Source organism: Oryctolagus cuniculus, chromosome 4 (assembly GCF_964237555.1).
Source record: "Oryctolagus cuniculus chromosome 4, mOryCun1.1, whole genome shotgun sequence".
NCBI lineage: Eukaryota > Metazoa > Chordata > Mammalia > Lagomorpha > Leporidae > Oryctolagus > Oryctolagus cuniculus.
In genome coordinates this window covers 125,189,337-125,207,979 of record NC_091435.1, presented here as the reverse complement: position 1 = coordinate 125,207,979, position 18,643 = coordinate 125,189,337, and the positions used below count along the sequence as shown (strand labels likewise).

General features: G+C 46.8%; 1 protein-coding gene and 1 long non-coding RNA gene across 6 annotated transcripts in view; one reads left to right on the top strand and one right to left on the bottom strand.

The window, feature by feature from the left end:
• PLCH1 (phospholipase C eta 1) overlaps positions 1–18,643 on the bottom strand; it is a 300,525-nt gene that overhangs the window by 259,918 nt on the left and 21,964 nt on the right. Inside the window, exon 1 of one of the 5 annotated variants that reach the window (XM_070072612.1) lies at positions 984–1,232. The exons of the other annotated variants lie outside the window; for them this stretch is intronic. The gene's annotated coding sequence lies outside the window, so the exon portion shown is untranslated. Of the gene's footprint in view, positions 1–983; positions 1,233–18,643 lie in introns of those variants that run through there. 5 annotated transcript variants of the gene reach the window in all.
• LOC127489486 (uncharacterized) overlaps positions 1–18,643 on the top strand; it is a 29,766-nt gene that overhangs the window by 1,708 nt on the left and 9,415 nt on the right. The window contains exon 2 of the long non-coding RNA XR_007917404.2: positions 6,747–6,797. This is a non-coding gene — a long non-coding RNA (uncharacterized lncRNA). The remainder of the gene's footprint in view (positions 1–6,746; positions 6,798–18,643) is intronic.

Sequence of the window (18,643 nt, the reverse complement as noted above, 5' to 3'; positions counted from 1 at the left end):
ACCCCGCTCTCCACGTGGGGAGAGGAGGCACAGATCTGTCCTCAACGCTCAGGCGCAATCACCTGACTGAATTTTTAAAAACTCACCAGGAAGTGAACGTTTTATTCGTCTCCATTTCTACGAAAGGGGAGGGTGGTAGTAACTGCTGCCCCACTAAACAATTTCTCACCGCGTACTTGCGCCTATAATCAAAATAGTCACAGCAGAGAAAGATTCTGCTGTTTCGATGTAGGCGACTTTTTAATGCTGACTTCCTAATATGCAAATGAGATCAAAAATTAATTTCTAGTTACAAACAAGAAGAAAGGTCCCAGGGAGGAAGAAAAGGGAGCGCCATAGACCCTCAACCCGGGACCCGGCATTGGGGCGCGCTGGGTGGCGTCTCCACCCGCGACGCTGTCGCCATGGGAACCTCCGCGCAAGCGCAGAGCGCGTCGCCGCGGCTCGCCTCTGTTGCCCGGCGCTGCTCGGGTGCCCCTGGTCTATCCCGAGAGAGCGCAATGGAGTAAATCCTCTTCGCGCGGCGCGCACCGAGGCTTCCCCGTGGGGACTGTGAGCGGGGTCACCGGGCGCACGAGGAGCCCTGAGACGCCTGAAGCGTAACGGATACCGCACTCCCCTGGCGGGGAAACGCAGACCTGCGCTCTCAGCGGCGTCTGTGAAGTGGACAGAGCGGGGTCCGGGAACTCCGCGAGGGGGCGAAGCATCCTGCAGCGATGCTGGACCCTCCACTGAGGAAAAAGCCCTCACCACCGCGGACCCCGTTAAATTCCTGTCCCCGTGGTTCTGAGCTGTGGGACCCCACGAGCAGCCGCGGTGCAGTTCCCCGCGCGGGGCATCGAGCGATGCCCACGCACAGCGCTCGCGGTTCCTCAGAGCGTGTCCCAGCCGCCAGCTCATTGGGCCGGCCAAACTGCCCTCTTCCCCCTGCCCACCCCGATCTCCGTACCCTCTCCTCCCACCCCCCAAAAAAAAACACTGACCTCTCAGGTTTGGGGGGTTCGGCAGCTGAAGGAGTCCTCGGCACAGGCGCAATCTCCCAAGTACAGCGGTTATGAGTTTCGGGCCCCTGGGCCGCCCAACTCCAAACCCGTGCCAAGGGCCGGTAAAGCCCCGCGACGGGCACTTCTCGCCAGCAGCCTGCAGAAACCCAGAGACGCGCCGGGCGGTGCAGGGCGCCGCCGCCACAACCTGCTTTCTCATTCAAATCCTCACGCTCGCCTCGGAGCCCCCCTCCCTCCCCGCCCGCAGCTCCCGAGGAAATCAGGAACTGGAGCGAGGGAGCGTGGACTGGAGCGTCCGTCGCCTCCGCCGGCCCCGGGCCGGGGGCTGGGCGGGCCCTGCGGCCAGCAGCCTCCCGCGGGGCTCCCAGGCAGGCAGGAGCCGGACGAGCACAGAATGAAGTTCTTTTTTTTTTTTTTTTCTTTTTGCACCCCCGCCTCGTTGCAACTCCCCGCAAGTTTCAGAGGTTCCCAAATGCAGGGCCAACCCCTGCACCCTCCGCTCGGGAAGGAGGGCCCTCGGTGGCGGTGGTTAAAGGAATCGGGGAAACAAAGTTGGAGGTGAAGCGTGCAGCTTACGCCGAAGTGAAACCTGTTGGAAAAGCCCCGAACCACCCATTTTAGTGTTCCTTCGGGTTTGCTGACTCTGCGAGAAAAATGGCATCTTTCAGGGGGTGTGAAATCAAGGAGATTTGCTGTGGGTAGCGTGCCTCTGAAATCAAAGAGGGAGCGCAGCGGATAACACCTGGCCTCTACCGTCAGCCTCTTGGTCCAAATGCTACTGCTGGGGTTAACCCGCGAGTACTCAACCACAAGGAGTGAGCGGCCCCCAGAGCCCCGCCCGGGCGGGCGCCGCGGCGCTGGAGATGCGGTGGCATCTCTTGCGCGCCCCGGTGAGCGGCAACCGGCTTGGGACAGGATTTGCAGCGCCGGCCGCCGGCGGCCTCCGCAGCCGCCCTGTGATCCGACTTGGGGATTCCGGGATTTGCATTTATCAGCCTTCATTCAACCTGCCCTATTGTTAGTTCAAAGCCTGGCTGGGAGGGACCGAGGACGCTGCTCCTCACTCACCTTTCAGTTTTAAAATTCTCCTCCAATGAGAAGGTCTTAGAAAAGCTGGCAGCATGGGGTTGGCAGGGATTTTCTGGGCTTAGTGACAACATAAACCAAAGTCATTTTCTTTTCTCATGCGTGAATTTGCTCGGGAAGTTACAAATGAGTGCCTGGAATTGGAGAGCGGGAGCCCGGCTGCCCGTCCACTTTGACGGACAGTTAGTGGAGGGGGGTGGCAGCACCGTGACCTCTCAGCGCCAAGATCTAGGGTTTCACCTTTTCATCCCACTTAGCTGATACCATAGAAACAACCCATTTGTATTATTTCAATTCAACAGAGGCAATTACAATGTCACAGCAAAGCACCATGGGCAAGAAGAAACTTTATCCCGCAAAAGCAACCCTGGACTCTCAGAAAAAAGAGAATGTCACAGAACAGGCACTTGAATTTCCTCCAGCCAGAGTACCAGGAAGGAATCAATTTAGGAAAAAGATATAAGGTCTTTACACTCCATAGAGATCAGTGTGTGTCGCTCTCTTACACACACACACACACACACACACACACTCCACACAGACACCCCCCCAATTCGAAATTAAGTAGATAATCTATGCCTTCAAACTGCTTTTTGTTTTGTAGACAGGGCTTATTTTACAGGTTTGTTTTGCTGGTAATCTCCATGGTGAATAGGAAAGCGAAAAAACAAAAAAAACGAAAACAACCGAGATAACCCCTCAGCAATCCCCTTCACCACCCCCAACCTCCTGTGTTTGTTTTTCTGGAATCTGAAAAACCACAGATGCACCAAGTGAAATAAACTCACATGCACAGTTCATAACAACAACACTTCTTTGCTATGCATTCTTTATTTTAATCTATTTCAATAATTTTCCAGCCTTCTAAATTTTACAATTTCACAATCTTTCAAACCCACCAGAAACAGAACAGATACTATTATGATACTCCTGTCCCGACCCTTCTTTTTTAAATCTTTACAGATAGGTCTTGTGGCTCTCCCCATTCCCACCTCTTCCCAAAGGTAACAATTCTGACATTTTTGCGAATCATAATTGCAAACGTTCCTCAATGTTTAAGACACATGTGTATAAGAATACTTCAAAAGGTTAATGAAAAAAATGGAAGTGATAAGCTTATTTTTGGTGCAATAAATTTTAAAATCCATTCATAGTCTTTTCATAATATAAATTTTCCATGAACTATTTGAAGATTCCTCATATGCTCAAATTTCAAATAGTTTCTCCACAACAAATTTATTAATTCCATTTCTCATGAGCTTTTTAAAGTATTCTTATTATATCTACAGTCATTTAATACAGCTTCTCCCTCCAAGTCTTTTTTTTAAAAACCATCATTAATCAGAGAAAAAGCACTGACTGAAAACAAGAAAATATTGTTGTCACATTGCTAAATTTTTGGAAACAGAGCAGACCTGTTTGTCCCTGCTTGAGAGAATCAGAGGGAACAACAACAAAGAATTAGAGGGTAGTAAACAGCCTCTCTAGGTTACACAGACCCTTCCATGGTTACCGACCAGTCAATAGGAAAACAAAACAAATCATACCCCCTTCTTCCACTGGTGAAAGGGAAACTGCAGAAAACGAGACCCACATTAAAACTTCTCTGGGCAGGTGCTACAAACCATATAGTAAAGTGCTTGTCTGCACAGTCTCTTGGTCATGCAAGCAACAATCTTTTAAAGAGGACTTCAGGGTTTTCCAAGTATAAGGGACCCATGTTGGTAGCTCAAACCCCACTGAAAAGTCTAAGGCTGATTCTTTCTCTGCTTCCTACAGCTCAGGGACCTACGTCTGTACAGTAAAGAAAGCCCTCTACGGCCGTCCTTGTACAACTCCTTCCAGCAGTAAAAGGGCTAAGAGAGCACCGATTTTTCTTAAATGCCATGGACTGCTGAAAGACATCCTTCCCCACCCCCACCCTCACTTCCTGAGCGATGACTCTCATTAATTATACTGGCACATCACTGCCTGGCCTCCCTTCTAAATAGCTGCCAGATTTCTATGTATCACCTCTGCCTTGATACAGAATGCGCTCTGACATCAGGATCACAGAAAATCCTGTAAGGAGTGCCTGTTAGGCGGTAAGATGATTGATGTGCCTGGTGAGCCTGCTGTGCTGCATATCTTTAGGGGTTAGAAAACTACACTAGGAATCTGTTGGAGATGTGTCTAGCTGTGCAGAAATAGTGCTTTCTGTTGCAAAAACCATCTTTTTTTTAAGATTTATTTATTTATTTGAAAGAGTTACACAGAAAGAGGAGAGGCAGAGAGAAAGATCTTCCATCCACTAGTTCACTCCCCAAATGGCTGCAATGGCCAGAGCTGCACTGATCTGAAGCCAGGAGCCAGGAGCTTCTTATGGCTCTCCCAGTGGGTGCAGGGGCTCAAGGACTTGGGCCTTCTTCTACTGCTTTCCCAGGCCATAGCAGAAGAGAGCTGGATCAGAAAAGGAACAGCCGGGACTTGAACCGGTACCCATATGGAATGCCAGCTTGGCAGGCAGTGGCTTTACCAGATACGCCACAGCGCTGGCCCCAAAAATCATCATATTTAAGATACTCAAATTAAGCAGCAAAAAATCACAAGCAAGAGTGTGAAGAAGATGGTATTATCTCTGCTTTAATCAAAGTATCGGTAATTCTGGTAAACCATGATCAAAGAGCATTTCAAGGAAGAGTCACTCCTCTTTCCTGGGTGTTGCCATATCCCCAACACTGCTCTAGGCAGCAAGTCCTGGCTGCAACATAGATTGCATTCCTGAAGTAAGTTAGTGAGGACATTAGTACATGTCCTTAAGGTCCTAATGTCTGCATCAGTTAAGATTTTTAGTACAAATAACAAAACCCCAAATCAAACCAGCTTGAGAAGAAAAGCCAATGCACTGATTTCCCCACTTTCAGGTAGAACAAAGACAAGGGCTTCAGAAATGACTGAGTCCAGCAATACAGAATTACCATTTCTCTCTTGTTAAAGAAACATTCAATGAAACTTGTTATTATTAAAGGAACATTTTATCCAGGACCATCTCAGTAGGTACAGGTACCAATGCTATTAGGTCTTGCAGTGGGGGACACAGGGTGGGCTCAACTCCAAAGAAAGCACTGGCAAGTGGGAATTTATAACCAAGAAGTAGTGTGGGGGTCAGCAGATGGAAAATTACTAAGGGTAAGCATGGCTGTGGCTAAACTCACCTAACAGGATTCCTGCTGAAGACAGGCCAGGGTCATCAGACATCACCCGGGGCGTGGAGGGTGGAGGACGAGGGACCCAATCAGATTTCTAGTGTGATCAGATAGCCAAGGTTCCGGATTCTTGATCAACTGACTTAGCAGAGCTCTTTGTTTTATAAGAAAATATATACATGAACCTAGAAGAGGGTTCTGAAACCTGACTCAGGTTTGGCCATGCAGACTTTGTCCCTCTCACTTTCGCTTCTTCTCTTGCCCTCTCCAATTTTCTGGGTGTTTTAACCCTGTTACATGAGAGCATCTCCTATAGGCTGGCAGGAATAAGGGGAGCACACCAGGGACTGCTCCAGGCTTCAATCATCTCTGTGAGTGATCCCAGGAGAAAAAGCTGGCTTTTCTCATCTATAAACGAGATTGTTGGAAAGACTAATTGAACGGACTCTGGTCAAGTGTCCCTCTGTCCTCAGGTCAATTATTATGGTCAGCAATACGTAGAATGTCTGTATGGCCAGACCCTGGTAATATACCCCAGTCTTATAGTCAGAGAGCTGGATACTGAGAGTGGCAGCCCCATCAAAACTAGTTGGAATCAGGGAGGATGTGTCCCCCAGAGGAAGGGGGCTGCTCTTACCATACGAACATAGAAAAAGATTCTGGCAGATAAAAAGGGAAAGTATCCCCTTTAGTACCCTTCCCAAGGCAGCCACCAAAGGACACAAACACCTTTGTACAGATTCAAATGTATATGGCAGAGATAAAAACTGAGGTCAGCAGATAAATCTCCTGAGTCCATCAGGAAGAACTGGGCACGGGAGCAGCCAAGGGTAAGTGCCAACTGTCTCCCCTCCCCAGCTGGAAAGGCCTGTGTGCCCCAGTGGTCATGCTAAGCTGGAGAGAGGGAGAAAAGGACCATAAAAGAGAGCTGTCACTGGAAGGAGTTGCGTTTTGTGTTTTCCAATATCATGAGAGTTTTCATACACACAAAGAAAGTCAGAGTATGAGACCTTATGTATTAGTCATCCAGCTTTAACAATTTTTCATATCATGGCAATTTTATCCAGGAACGTGGGAAATTCATTGAAATATTCATACTTATATTAATAAGTTAACACATTTGGAAGTACTATAACTTGGCTGCTGAAATAAATCATGCCCCCAAAGTAACTAAATTAAACAAGACAAATGCATGGGAAGCCCTTAGCAGAATGTAACAAAAATGAGGTCTGAGAAATGTCATTTATTTTTACTGTGCTTATTGGCAACCAACTTAAAGCTTTTAAATACTAATGAACAAATATTGAAATGTATTCATACAGAGGAAAATAATTTAAGATGAAACTCTAACTCTTCATTCCTTAACATTTTTAAAAGATGTATTTTAAGTGAGTTATTTGTATTTTTATTATAACAAGGCTATATGATTGTTTTCCCTTTTATACGGAAATGTTACAAATAACCTTGGCAGAACACGTCACTCCAAGAATGGACAAAGGTAAAATAATCAGCTGTGACTAAAGTAAGTTCATCAATTCAGCTAAGATTTTCTTTACCCCAGGTCTACTTCTCAGGAGCTTTTAGTTCCCAGTACAGAATGAATACTGTTTTAAAGGCAGAAAGTATGCTAATTAAAGTGAACCTTCCCCATTTTCTGCTTTTCTCCAACGTGTTTCTTTGTGCCTTCTGCACTGGGGAGAATGAAGTATTTCAGAGGCAACAATAGTGTCAGTGGAGGACAGAGCCCTTTTTCCTTCCTCCTAAGAGCTTCACAACTCAGCTTTGCATGTTTTGTTTCCAGAAAGACCTCCCACAGAGCCAGTATCTGCAGCTAACAAGATAGTCTGCCCTGAGACCCATAGCTGAGGTGCTTTATTCAGCCTAGGAGGTCATATCTCAATGTTGAGGCTCCGCATTCCGGTCTTGGCATATACTGGGATCCCACTCTAATACCACCATTAAACATTTTGCCAAATCCAATAATATAATTAAAAGAAAAGTGTATCTTCATAATCTGTCCAACTGTGGACCATTTAATAAAACAACCACTTTTATATACATTGAAAAGTTTATGAAGACAAGAAACTTCTCTTGTAGAAAAAAAAAATGTGGAAAGAAGCTGATGAAACAGTGAAAATGCAAATGTTAAAGCTTTGAACAGTAAAAATGCAATTTACACCAAAGAGAAAACTCTTCTATGTCTCTGCTATTTGGAATGCTAATGGGTTGTCCATTCTCCATTACTGACATGTTTCTAACCAGAAACCAAATGGTCAAGTTTTCTCACACAAACATAGTAAAGTGTTTCATTTATTTGTATATTAAAACTAAAAATGTATGTAGAGAACTTGATTTGTCCAAAATAAGTGCTATTTTTATTATTTTTTTTAAGATTTTGTTTATTTGGCCGGTGCTGCGGCTCACTAGGCTAATCCTCCACCTAGCGGCGCCAGCACACCGGGTTCTAGTCCCAGTCGGGGCGCTGGATTCTGTCCCGGTTGCCCCTCTTCCAGGCCAGCTCTCCGCTGTGGCCAGGGAGTGCAGTGGAGGATGGCCCGAGTACTTGGGCCCTGCACCCCATGGGAGACCAGGAGAAGTACCTGGCTCCTGCCATTGGATCAGCGCGGTGCGCCGGCCGCAGCACGCTGGCCGCAGCGGCCATTGGAGGGTGAACCAACGGCAAAGGAAGACCTTTCTCTCTGTTTCTCTCTCTCACTGTCCACTCTTGCCTGTCAAAAAAAAAATTTTAAAAAAAAAGAGATTTTGTTTTTTTGAAAGGCAGAGTGTCAGAGAGAGGGAGAGACTAAGAGAGAGAACAAAAGATCTTCCAACTGCTGGTTCATTCTCTAAATGGCTTCAACAGTGGGGTCTGGGCCAGGTCAAAGCCAGGAACTCCATCCCGGTCTCAGGCTCTTGGGCCATCTTCTTCTGCTTTTCCAGGCCAGTTAGGAGGAAACTAGATGGGAAGCAGCCTGCCCTCCACTATGGGATGCTAATGTCAGAAGTAGTGGTTTAACTCCCTTGTAAGACAATGCCAGCCCAATAAATGTTACTTTTAAACTTAAAAGGCATTGAAAATGTTCTTCCAGATCATTTAAGGAAAAATTATTCTTCATTGGGTAGCATCATGGGATGTATGGGGGAAATTAGACTGGAGAAATAGTTCTGGTCAATATGAGGAGGCAAAACTGTGATGGTCTACCTCATTCTTTCTTCCACTGATTTATTTAACAAATATTTACAGGGTTCCCAGTATGAACAACAAACTAGGCTAAATGCAGTAGAGAAGAAATTATCCAAAATACAATAATTATGGTTTCAATTACTGGACTCACTCCACCTTGGAAGAGGAGAGAGAGAAATAATTACAGTATGACAAGTGCTGAAATAAGTGTACATTTGTGGTGGAACAGAAGAGGGCGCTAACTACTAATTTCCTTTGCTAGTCTCACAGAATTTAAGTATTCACACACTGTTCAGCAGAAAATACAATGATCCGAATACCTCAATTTTTTTAAAACCTCATTTCTGTCTGGATTGCTTGTCATCCTCTAGTTACAGAAACTATTCGTCAGGCTCCTTTCGAAGAGTGTGCTGGACAATGAGCCTTCCATGGTCACCTTCAATAACCCCTGAGCCTGCGGCACAGTCTGTTGCCAGGGTGGAAGTGTCAGGTTTGGGCACGCCAGGCCCAAATGCTGGAAATCCCGCTCCTCCAGCCATCACCTGCTACCCTGCAGGGAACTCATTTGCAAGAGGCTGGATGGGAAGCAGAGCCAGGACTCAAATCCAGGCACTGTAAAATGAGATGAGGGCATTACAAGCAGCACCTTAACCCATCAGCCAATCACACACACACACACACACACGAACAAAAAAGACTTATCTTGGCCATGTGCAAGTCACTGTGATGTGTTTTACTCTATTCTATTCCTTGGTCTTTTTCTTTCTTAGTTACTGGTCACAACCCATTCACATCTTTACATCTCACTTGCAGTTGAGAAGCAATGCTCTGGGGGCTGGCGGTGTGGCTTAGAGGGTTAAGCCGCCTCAACAGATGGGAAGAGGTTTGAATCCAGGCTGCTCAACCTCCGATACAGCCCCCTGCTAATGCACCTGGGAAAGCAGCAGCTGATGGCCTAAATCCATGGGCCCCTGCACCCATGTGGGAGACCTGAAAGAAGATCTTTGCTCCTTGCGTCGGATCGGCCCAACTCTGACCATTGTGGCCATTTGAGGAGAGAACCAGCAGATGGAAGGCCTCTCTCTCTCTCTGTCTCTCTGTAACTCTGCTCTTCAAAAAATCAGTAAATCTTTTTTATTATTATTATTTTTTCTGACAGGCAGAGTGGACAGTGAGAGAGAGAAACAGAGAGAAAGGTCTTCCTTTGCCATTGGTTCACCCTCCAATGGCCACCGCGGCCGGCGCACTGCGGCTGGCGCACCGCGCTGATCCGATGGCAGGAGCCAGGTGCTTCTCCTGGTCTCCCATGGGGTGCAGGGCCCAAGCACTTGGGCCATCCTCCACTGCACTCCCTGGCCACAGCAGAGGGCTGGCCTGGAAGAGGGGCAACCGGGACAGAATGTGGCGCCCTGACTGGGACTAGAACCCGGTGTGCTGGCGCCGCTATGTGGAGGATTAGCCTAGTGAGCCGTGGCACCGGCCTAGTAAATCTTTTTTTAAAAATGAAAAAGGAAGGGCTGGTGTTTAAGATGCTCACATCCCATTTCAGCCTTCAGCCAATGCAGATCCTAGGAGGCAACAGTGAAAGCTCAAGTAATTGGGTTCTTGCCCCCCACACAGGAGATCTGAATTGAGTTCCCGCTTCCTCGCTTTAATTCAGCTGAGTAGTGGGGAGGAAGGGGGTAAAATGGCAAGTGAGAGTTCTCAAGTTGTCTCTCTGTCTCTCCATCTCTAAACTAAAATCAAAAAATTAATGAAAAAGAAGTAAGAAGTAGCACTTACAACATAATCAAGGTCAGTGAGTCCCCATTAAACAGGTAGATGTCAAAGTCTTTTCAAATCTCTGAAAAAATAAAGGTCTTTGCTCAAAACTATGACCATCTCCAGGTTTCCCAAATAACATTAACAAAAAGTGGGCTTCCACAGTTGTCTAGCACTCAAAGGGTGGATCTGCTCCAATGCCCATTTTCCAAGAGGTTATGCAAGACAAGGACAATCTCCAGAGCAAGTACTGGGGAATTAGTACTGACCAAGACTGACAAACAAACACTGCCAGGACCAGGAGTTCTTGTTATTCCTGACCAACAAGATAAGATGTGCTATGAACTACTGACGTCCTAGTTTCCCTCCACGATGCACATTAGATGCACTGACGTTCAACCTTAGCCTTCCAGGTCATGACAAACCACCTCTGGACCTAACCAAAAGGGATGGACTCATATCACTTAGAGATTCCCAACAAGGGGATGGACCTTTTGGAACTTTATTGGGAATCCATCCCTTTACTTCCTAGACAAAGTTCACCTTCTTTCCTGAAAAAGAATTCTGAGCTCTAAGTCATCAGTATCTCAATCCAATTCCTCTTCATCACAATTTACAAAACTTTAAAATATTTATCTAATCAATGGCACTTTTCTTTGTTTTCTACCATTGATATATTTTTTTCAATTTTAATGTTTATTTGGTGTTTCAATGTAATTTAAGTGCTGGAATGGAAGTTAAATGAATGAGTTCAAACTGCCATCTTTTTTTATTTAAAGATTTATTTATTTATTTATTTATTTGGAAGGCAGAGTTAGAGAGAGAGAGGAGAGAGGAGAGGAGAGAGAGAGAGAAAGAGAGAGCGAGCGAGCTTCCATCTGCAGGTTCACTTCCCAAATGGCTGCAAGGGCCAAGGCTGGGCCAGGCTAAAGTCAGGAGCCTGGAACTCTGTATGGGTCTCCCATGTGGGTATCAGGGGCCCAAGTACTTGTGCCATCTTCCACTGCTTTCCCAGATGCATCAGCAGGGAGCTGGATAAGAAGTTGAGTACCAGGACTCAAATTTGCACTCAAATGGGCTGTTGGGTGTTACAGGTAGAAGCTGACCCCTGTGCCACAATGCTGGCTCCCAAACTGCCTTTTTGAAATAGAAGTACACCTGTATGAGGCAAATGTTTGGCACAGCAGCTAAGACATGTTGGGATGCCCACATCTCATATCAGAGTGACTGGGTTTGAGTTCTGGCTCCACTCCCAATTCCAACTTCCTAATGTGCACCCTGGGAGTTAGCAGGTAGTTGAATCTCTGCTACCCAAATGAGAAACCTAGATTGAGTCCCAGCTCTTAGCTTCCACCCAGCCTAGCCATGGCTGTTCCAGAATTTGGAGAGTGAACCAGGAGAAGTAAAATATCTGTCTCTCCCTTAAATTTAAAAGAGGAGGAGGGGTGAAGGAGGAGAAGGAGGGGAAGAGGGTAGGGGAGAGGGAGAGACCATTCATCCTTCATTGTACATGAAAGATTTATTTGCAGTCCCTCTCAAAGACAACAAAGTCTGCAGATGCTCAGGTCCCTTATCTACAATGGTGTAGTATTCACATATAATCTATACACACACTCCTTCATATACTTAAAATGTCTCTTCATTACTTATCACACCATATACAATGTAAATGCTATGTAAATAGTTGCTCCACTGTATTGTTTAGTGTATAAATGACAAGAAGAAAAGCCTGTACATGTTCAGTACAGTTGCAAGTTTTTTTTAAAGATTTATTTATTTATTTGAAAGGTAGAGTTACAAAGAGGCAGAGGCAGAGGCAGAGAGAGAAAGACCCTCCATCCACTGATTCACTCTCCAAATGACTGCAATAGCTGGAGCTGAGCCAATCCAAAGCTAGGAGCCAGGAGCTTCTTCTAGGTCTCCCACAGGGGTGGCAGGGGTCCAAGCACTTGGGCCATCTTCTACTGCTTTCCCAGGCCATAGCAGAGAGTAGGATCAGAAGTGGAATAGCCAAGTCTCGAACAGGCGGTGGCTTTACCTACTACGCCACAGTGCCAGCCCCAGTTGCAATTTTTTAAAAATATTTTCAGTCTGGTTTTTGTTGTATCCACAGATGCAGAACTTAGGGATACAGGTGCTGACACTATCCTTGGTTCATTTTTAAGCTTTCTTACTATTTTACTTTCAAATTTCTGTTCTTAATCATTTTAATATTTAATCTTGAGGAGCTTTTTGTCATTTCATAAGTTTGCATTACTTCTTACTGTGCTTTACCTTCACTGAAATATCTTCCTTGGTCGTGGGATTAGAGAAGCACCATCCACAGAGAAGAGCTGGGAACCCACTTCCTCTCCAGCTATCCCAGCAGCAGAAGCTGCTCCCTTAACCACATCTGCCATCTCTTTTAAAGATAGATTTATTTATTTATTTATTTATTTGAAAGGCACAGTGATACAGAGAGGAGAGACAGACGGAGAGGGGAGAGAATGAGAGAGAGAGGGAAACACACCTGCTGTTTCACTCCCCAAATAGGCCCAATGACCAGGTTTGGGCCAGGCTGAAACCAGGGGCCAGGAACTCCATTTGGGTCTCCCACGTGGGTGTCAGGGGCCCAAGTACTTGGGCAATCTTCTGCTGTTTTCCCAGGCACATTGGCAGAACTCAAACCAGCACTTGAATATGAGATGCCAGCAATGCAAGTGGCCGTTTAACCCACTGAGCCACAATGCCAGCCATACCAAGGCTTCCAGTGGCAGCTAAGAAATGATGATTCAGTCGGTGCCTGAGACTTCTGAAATGCTGCTCTTAGCTTCTTGAATCCCGTAATCTCTTTACAGAAAGCTCCTGTCAACGGTATCTAACATTTACAACTAGTGGACTGGGGACAAACTGTCAACCAAATGCCCCTTGACAGTGCATGGAGCTAGCTGACCCAAGGGAAGGACTCATATCTCAAACATGCAGTCTGCATTTTGTTGAGGGACTAGATCATGTTGGAGAGATTCAGAAAAGAATAAAACTCTTGCACAACATTATCCGCCTGCCTCAGATGCAGCAATTCTCCTTGCAAGTGAGCCAGGATGGTGTGTGGTACTGATTGGGACCTTAATTAGACTCAGGGAGTTATCAGATAGAGCAGGAGTAACAAACAGCAGCACTGTTGGGGTCTGTGGCCATCACTTTCCCTGGAGCTAAGTTTTAAGAAGACAGCATTTCAGAAACGAAACTGCCAGGCTTTCCTAGGGGTGGGGAAAGTCCAGCTAAGCCAGGTTTCATGAGCTTGAGCTGTAAGAGGTCTGGGAGTAAGGAGTAGAGAGACAGTTAAGAGTTTGTGGAGGCCGGCACCGCGGCTCAATAGGCTAATCCTCCACCTTGCGGTGCCAGCACACCAGGTTCTTGCCCCTCTTCCAGGCCAGCTCTCTACTGTGGCCAGGGAGTGCAGTGGAGGTGGGCCCAAGTGCTTGGGCCCTGCACCCCATAGGAGACCAGGAGAAGCACCTGGCTCCTGCCTTCGGATCAGCGCGGTGCGCTAGCCGCAGCGCGCCAGCCGTGGCGGCCATTGGAGGGTGAACCAACGGCAAAGGAAGACCTTTCTCACTGTCCACTCTGCCTGTCTAAAAAAAAAAAAAAAAACTTCCATGTCCTTGTTTGTGCAGTAAACTCAAAAGCCTAGAGCTACAGATTCAGTTTTTCTTGTGGGCATGGCTCTCCTACACAGAAAAACAAGTTTTGTTTTTATTTGAGATATGGAGCAAGGACAGATATGTGTTCCTCCAGGTCCCTAGCCAGTTCTTCAGAGAATGGACACCCTACCTAGTCACACAATGACTCTTGGATGAATGCTACCTCTGTTCTGAACAATTTTTAAGGGGCCTTGGGAGGAAAAGCTTTTGGAATCTCACCATTGAGAGGATGCTTTGACCTCGTGATGGGGACCCTGAAAAAGCTGTTCCAGGAATCCCCAGCCCTTAGACTTCAGGTATTGATGTCTTTCAATGAGTGATGTTTTATTCTTTTTTTTTTTTAAGATTTTTTTTATTATTATTGAAAGGCAGAGTTAGAGAGGTATCTTCCATCCACTCATTCACTCCTCAAACAACTACAACAGCCAGGGATGAGCTAGTCCAAAGCTGGGAGCCAGGAGCTTCATCTGGGTCTCCCACATGGGTACAGGAGCCCAAGGACCTGGGCTATCTTTCTCTGCTTTCATAGGCACATTAGCAGGGAGCAGGATCAGAAGTGGAGTAGCTGGGACATGAACCAGCACCCATATGGGATGCTGGCGCTACAGGTGGCAGCTAAACCAGCTAGGCCACAACACTGGCTCTGATGTTCTATTCTTAACTATTTCTGATTACTGATTATTCTACCTCTGCTTTGTTGCACACAGATTCAGCCCTGCTAAATTTTGCGGCCACACCTTAAGGTAGCCTTTTAATGCTACACTATCAATCTCTGCCATTCTAACTTTCAAATAAATATTTTAAAGAGAAAACAAGTTTAAAAGAAAGTCAAGGAGAAAAGAGTTGGCCATGGACCTTGCTGTTTGAAAGACAAGAAACTGTAAGGGAGAAAAAGTAGTATCCCTTGGGCAAGGTCTATGGCTGACACACCCACCAAAGCATAACTATTTTTTTTTTCACAGACAGAGTTAGACAGTGAGAGAGAGAGAGAGAGAGAGAGAGAGAGAAAGGTCTTCCTTCCATTGGTTCACCCCCCAAATGGCTGCTATGGCCAGATGGCTGCACCGATCCGAAGCCAGGAGCCAGGTGCTTCCTCCTGGTCTCCCATGGGGTGCAGGGCCCAAGCACTTGGGCCATCCTCCACTGCACTCCCGGGTCACAGCAGAGAGCTGGACTGGAAGAGGAGCAATGGGTACAGAATCCGGCGCCCCGACCAGGACTAGAATCCGGGGTGCCGGCACCACAGGTGGAGGATTAGCCTAGTGAGCCACAGCGCCAGCCATCATAACTATTTTTTACATGGCATGGAGGCTTTAGAAATGAAAACCCAAAGACCCAGGGAAAGCTGTATTTTTATGGACAGTTGTGCAGAAGAAGTATGACTGGAGGACAAAAGGTCTAAATGCAATAAACTGGGAGGAGATTAGTGAGGCCTCTTTGTTCCTCTCTGTGGCCTCTGGGTATAGGGCAGGATCCCCCTGGAATGAGTGAATTCTTTCATGGTCCATTTCAGGGGAGAGAGTGGCCTTCCTTCTTCTGATGTTATCTCAATTTCCTTTAGCTTAAAATACTCAGTATGCCACAGGGCCGTATTTTGTTGGGCTGTATTCTGAGCCGATACAAGCAAGCAGTAAATCCTCTGAGAGATGAGAACCTGCGCTTTGCTCAGAAATTGACTAAAGGGGACTTCTTCACTTGGCCCTATTAACCATCTCCAGCGACAAAGACTGAGATTTTGTGCAATTATCCAGTTCACCTTGTCCCTGGACCTTCAATCAAATGGATCTAGAATACAGACCGGGGGCTGGTGTCGTGGGGCATCAGGTTAAGCTGCCGCCTGTGAAGCTAGCATCCCATATGAGCGCTGGTTCAAGTCCTGACTGTTCCACTTTAGATCCAGTTCCCTCTAATACACCTAGGAAAGCAGCAACACATGGCCCAAGTACTTGGATGGGAAAACTAGATGGAGTTCCAGGGTTCTGGCTTTGACCTGCTACAGCCCCAGACAATTGTGGCCATCTGGGAAGTAAACCGGCTGATGTAAGATCTCTCTTTCTCTGTCTCTCACCCTCTCTGAAACTCTGCCTTTCAAATAAATTAAATATATCTCAAAAAATATACACAGACCAGCGGGGCCAGAATTGTGGCATAGCAGATAAAGCAGCTGCCTGCAATGCCAGCATCCCATGTGGGAGCTGATTTTTGTCCTGCCATTCCATATGAGAGCTGGTTCTTGTCCTGGCTGCTCCATTTCCATTCCAGCTCCCTGCTAAAGGCCTAGGAAAGCAGTGGAAGATGGCCCAACTACCTGGGCCCCTGTACCCACATGAGAGGGCCTGAAGAAGCTCCTGGCTCCTGGCTTCAGCCCGGTCCAGCGCTGGCCATTGTAGCCATCTGGGAGGTGAACTAGCAGAGGTAAGATTCTCTCAATCAATCAATCTCTCTCTCTCTCTCTCTCTCTCTGTAACCCTTTTCAAACAAACCTTTTAAAAATGTGTGTGTATATATATAATCAGACCAGAAACAACACCAACAAAGCTGATGTTGGTCCAAAAGAGAGCTGCTGCCCAATGGGTTTTCTTCAGAGACCACGTGACCTTCAACTAGGTATTAATACTGCCACTATGTAAACAGAGAATAAGAACAGCCAGCAAGTAGTAATTCCTTGGCAGGAGTCTCCTCGATTTATATTTCTTCTTGCTCACCTTGTCCATGAAGGCAGGGTTCCCTAGTACAGCATGGAGAAGGTTACAGGGGGTCACAGCAAGACCTGTATCAGCCCCACTCTCGTGTGGCTTCACCACAAAGCCAGCCGTGCCCTGGCTGAGCTACTAGAGGCCAAGAGAACTAAGGAAGAGATCTGACGTCTCTGGGAAGCAAGGAACTGGGTCCAAATTCTGTGGTTCACAAGGCCAAACTGGAAAAGAACAAAAAGCTCAAGAGTTTGCCACAAGACTAGCTTAAATGTACCTTGTTAACTTCTCTGCAAATCAAAATAAAACATCCCCTTAAAATGAAACAAAAAGCTGTGAGGTATCAAAATGAGGACATAAAAGCTAGGATGTAACTTCCTATCCTACCCACAAAGAAAAACAATGAAATAAAATCTCATTCACACAGAAAACCTGTGGACTATCTGAGCCCTGATGGAGAATAATTGATTTCTAAAGACTGTAGAATCCTTTTTTTTTTTTTTTGACAGGCAGAGTTAGACAGTGAGAGAGAGAGACAGAGAGAAAGGTCTTCCTTCCATTGGTTCACCCCCCAAATGGCACGCTGCGCCTATCCGAAGCCAGGAGCCAGGTGCTTCCTCCTGGTCTCCCATGCGGGGGCAGGGCCTAAGCACTTGGGCCATCCTCCAGTGCCTTCCCGGGCCACAGCAGAGAGCTGGACTGGAAGAGGAGCAACGGGTACAGAATCTGGCGCCCCAACCTGGAGTAGAACCTGGGGTACTGGCACCGCAGGCGGAGGATTAGCCTAGTGAGCAGCGGTGCTGGTCAGAATCCATTTTCTTATGTTTCAACAAGGGGTCTGAAGCAACAATAAACTTCTCACTCTGTACTGTTGATTTTTTAAAAAAGATTTATTTATTTATTTGAAAGACAGAGTTACAGAGAGAGGTAGAGATAGAGAGAAAGGTCTTCCATCCGCTGGTTCACTCCCCAGATGGCTGCAATGGCTGGAGCTGCGCTGACCTGAAGCCAGGAGCCAGGAGCTTCCTCTGGGTCCCCCACATGGGTGCAGGGGCCCAAGGACTTGGGCCATCTTCTACTGCTTTCCCAGGCTATAGCAGAGAGCTGGATCGGAAGAGGAGCAGCCGGGACTAGAACCAATGCCCATATGGGATGCTGGTGCCTCAGGCCAGGGCTTTAACCCACTGTGCCATGGCACCAGCCCCTGTACTGTTGATTTTTACTCCTGTAAAAACTACCTGGACCAGATGACAGGTCTGACTTTTCTTAGAATTGGGGGGGGGGGGGGGGGGGAAGGCTGCTGACATTGTGGAACAGTGGGTTAAGTCACTGCATGCAACGCTGGTAACCCATTTGAATGCTAGTTCTAGTCTCAGCTGTTCCACTTCTGATCTAGCTCCCTGCTAATGCACCTGGGAAGGCAGCAGATGATGGCCCAAGTACTTGGGCCCCTAGCACCCACATGGGAGAACTGGATGGAGTTCCAGGATCCTGGTTTCAACCTGGCCCAGGTAGGCTGAGGCCATCTGGAGAGTAAACCAGTGGATGGAAGCACTCTGTCTCTTCCTCTCTCTGTGTAACTGTCTTTCAAATAAATAAATAAAAAATTCTGCAAACTTTGTGGATGTTAGAGGATCACTGCTGACCTTATGAACGGTTATTACCATCTGGATGATTTCAGAAGCAACTTTGTGTGTATGTTAGATCCTTTAATGAACTCAAATTGCCTTTAAAAATTATAAAACTTTTGGTCAGAGCTAGCGCTGTGGCACAGCAAGTTAGCTGCTGCCTGTAGTGCTGGCATCCCATATGGGTACCAGTTTGATCCCAGCTGCTCCATTGCTAATCCAGCTCCATGATAATGTGCCTGGGTAAGCAGCAGAAGATAGCCCAAATCCTTAGGCCCCTGCATCCACACAGGAGACCCAGTTGAAGCTCCCCACTCCTGGCTTCAGCCTGGCCCAGCCCTGGCCATTGCAGCCACTTGGGGAGTGAACCAGCAGATGAAAGACATCTCTCTCTGGCCCTGTCTCTCCCTCTCTGTAAA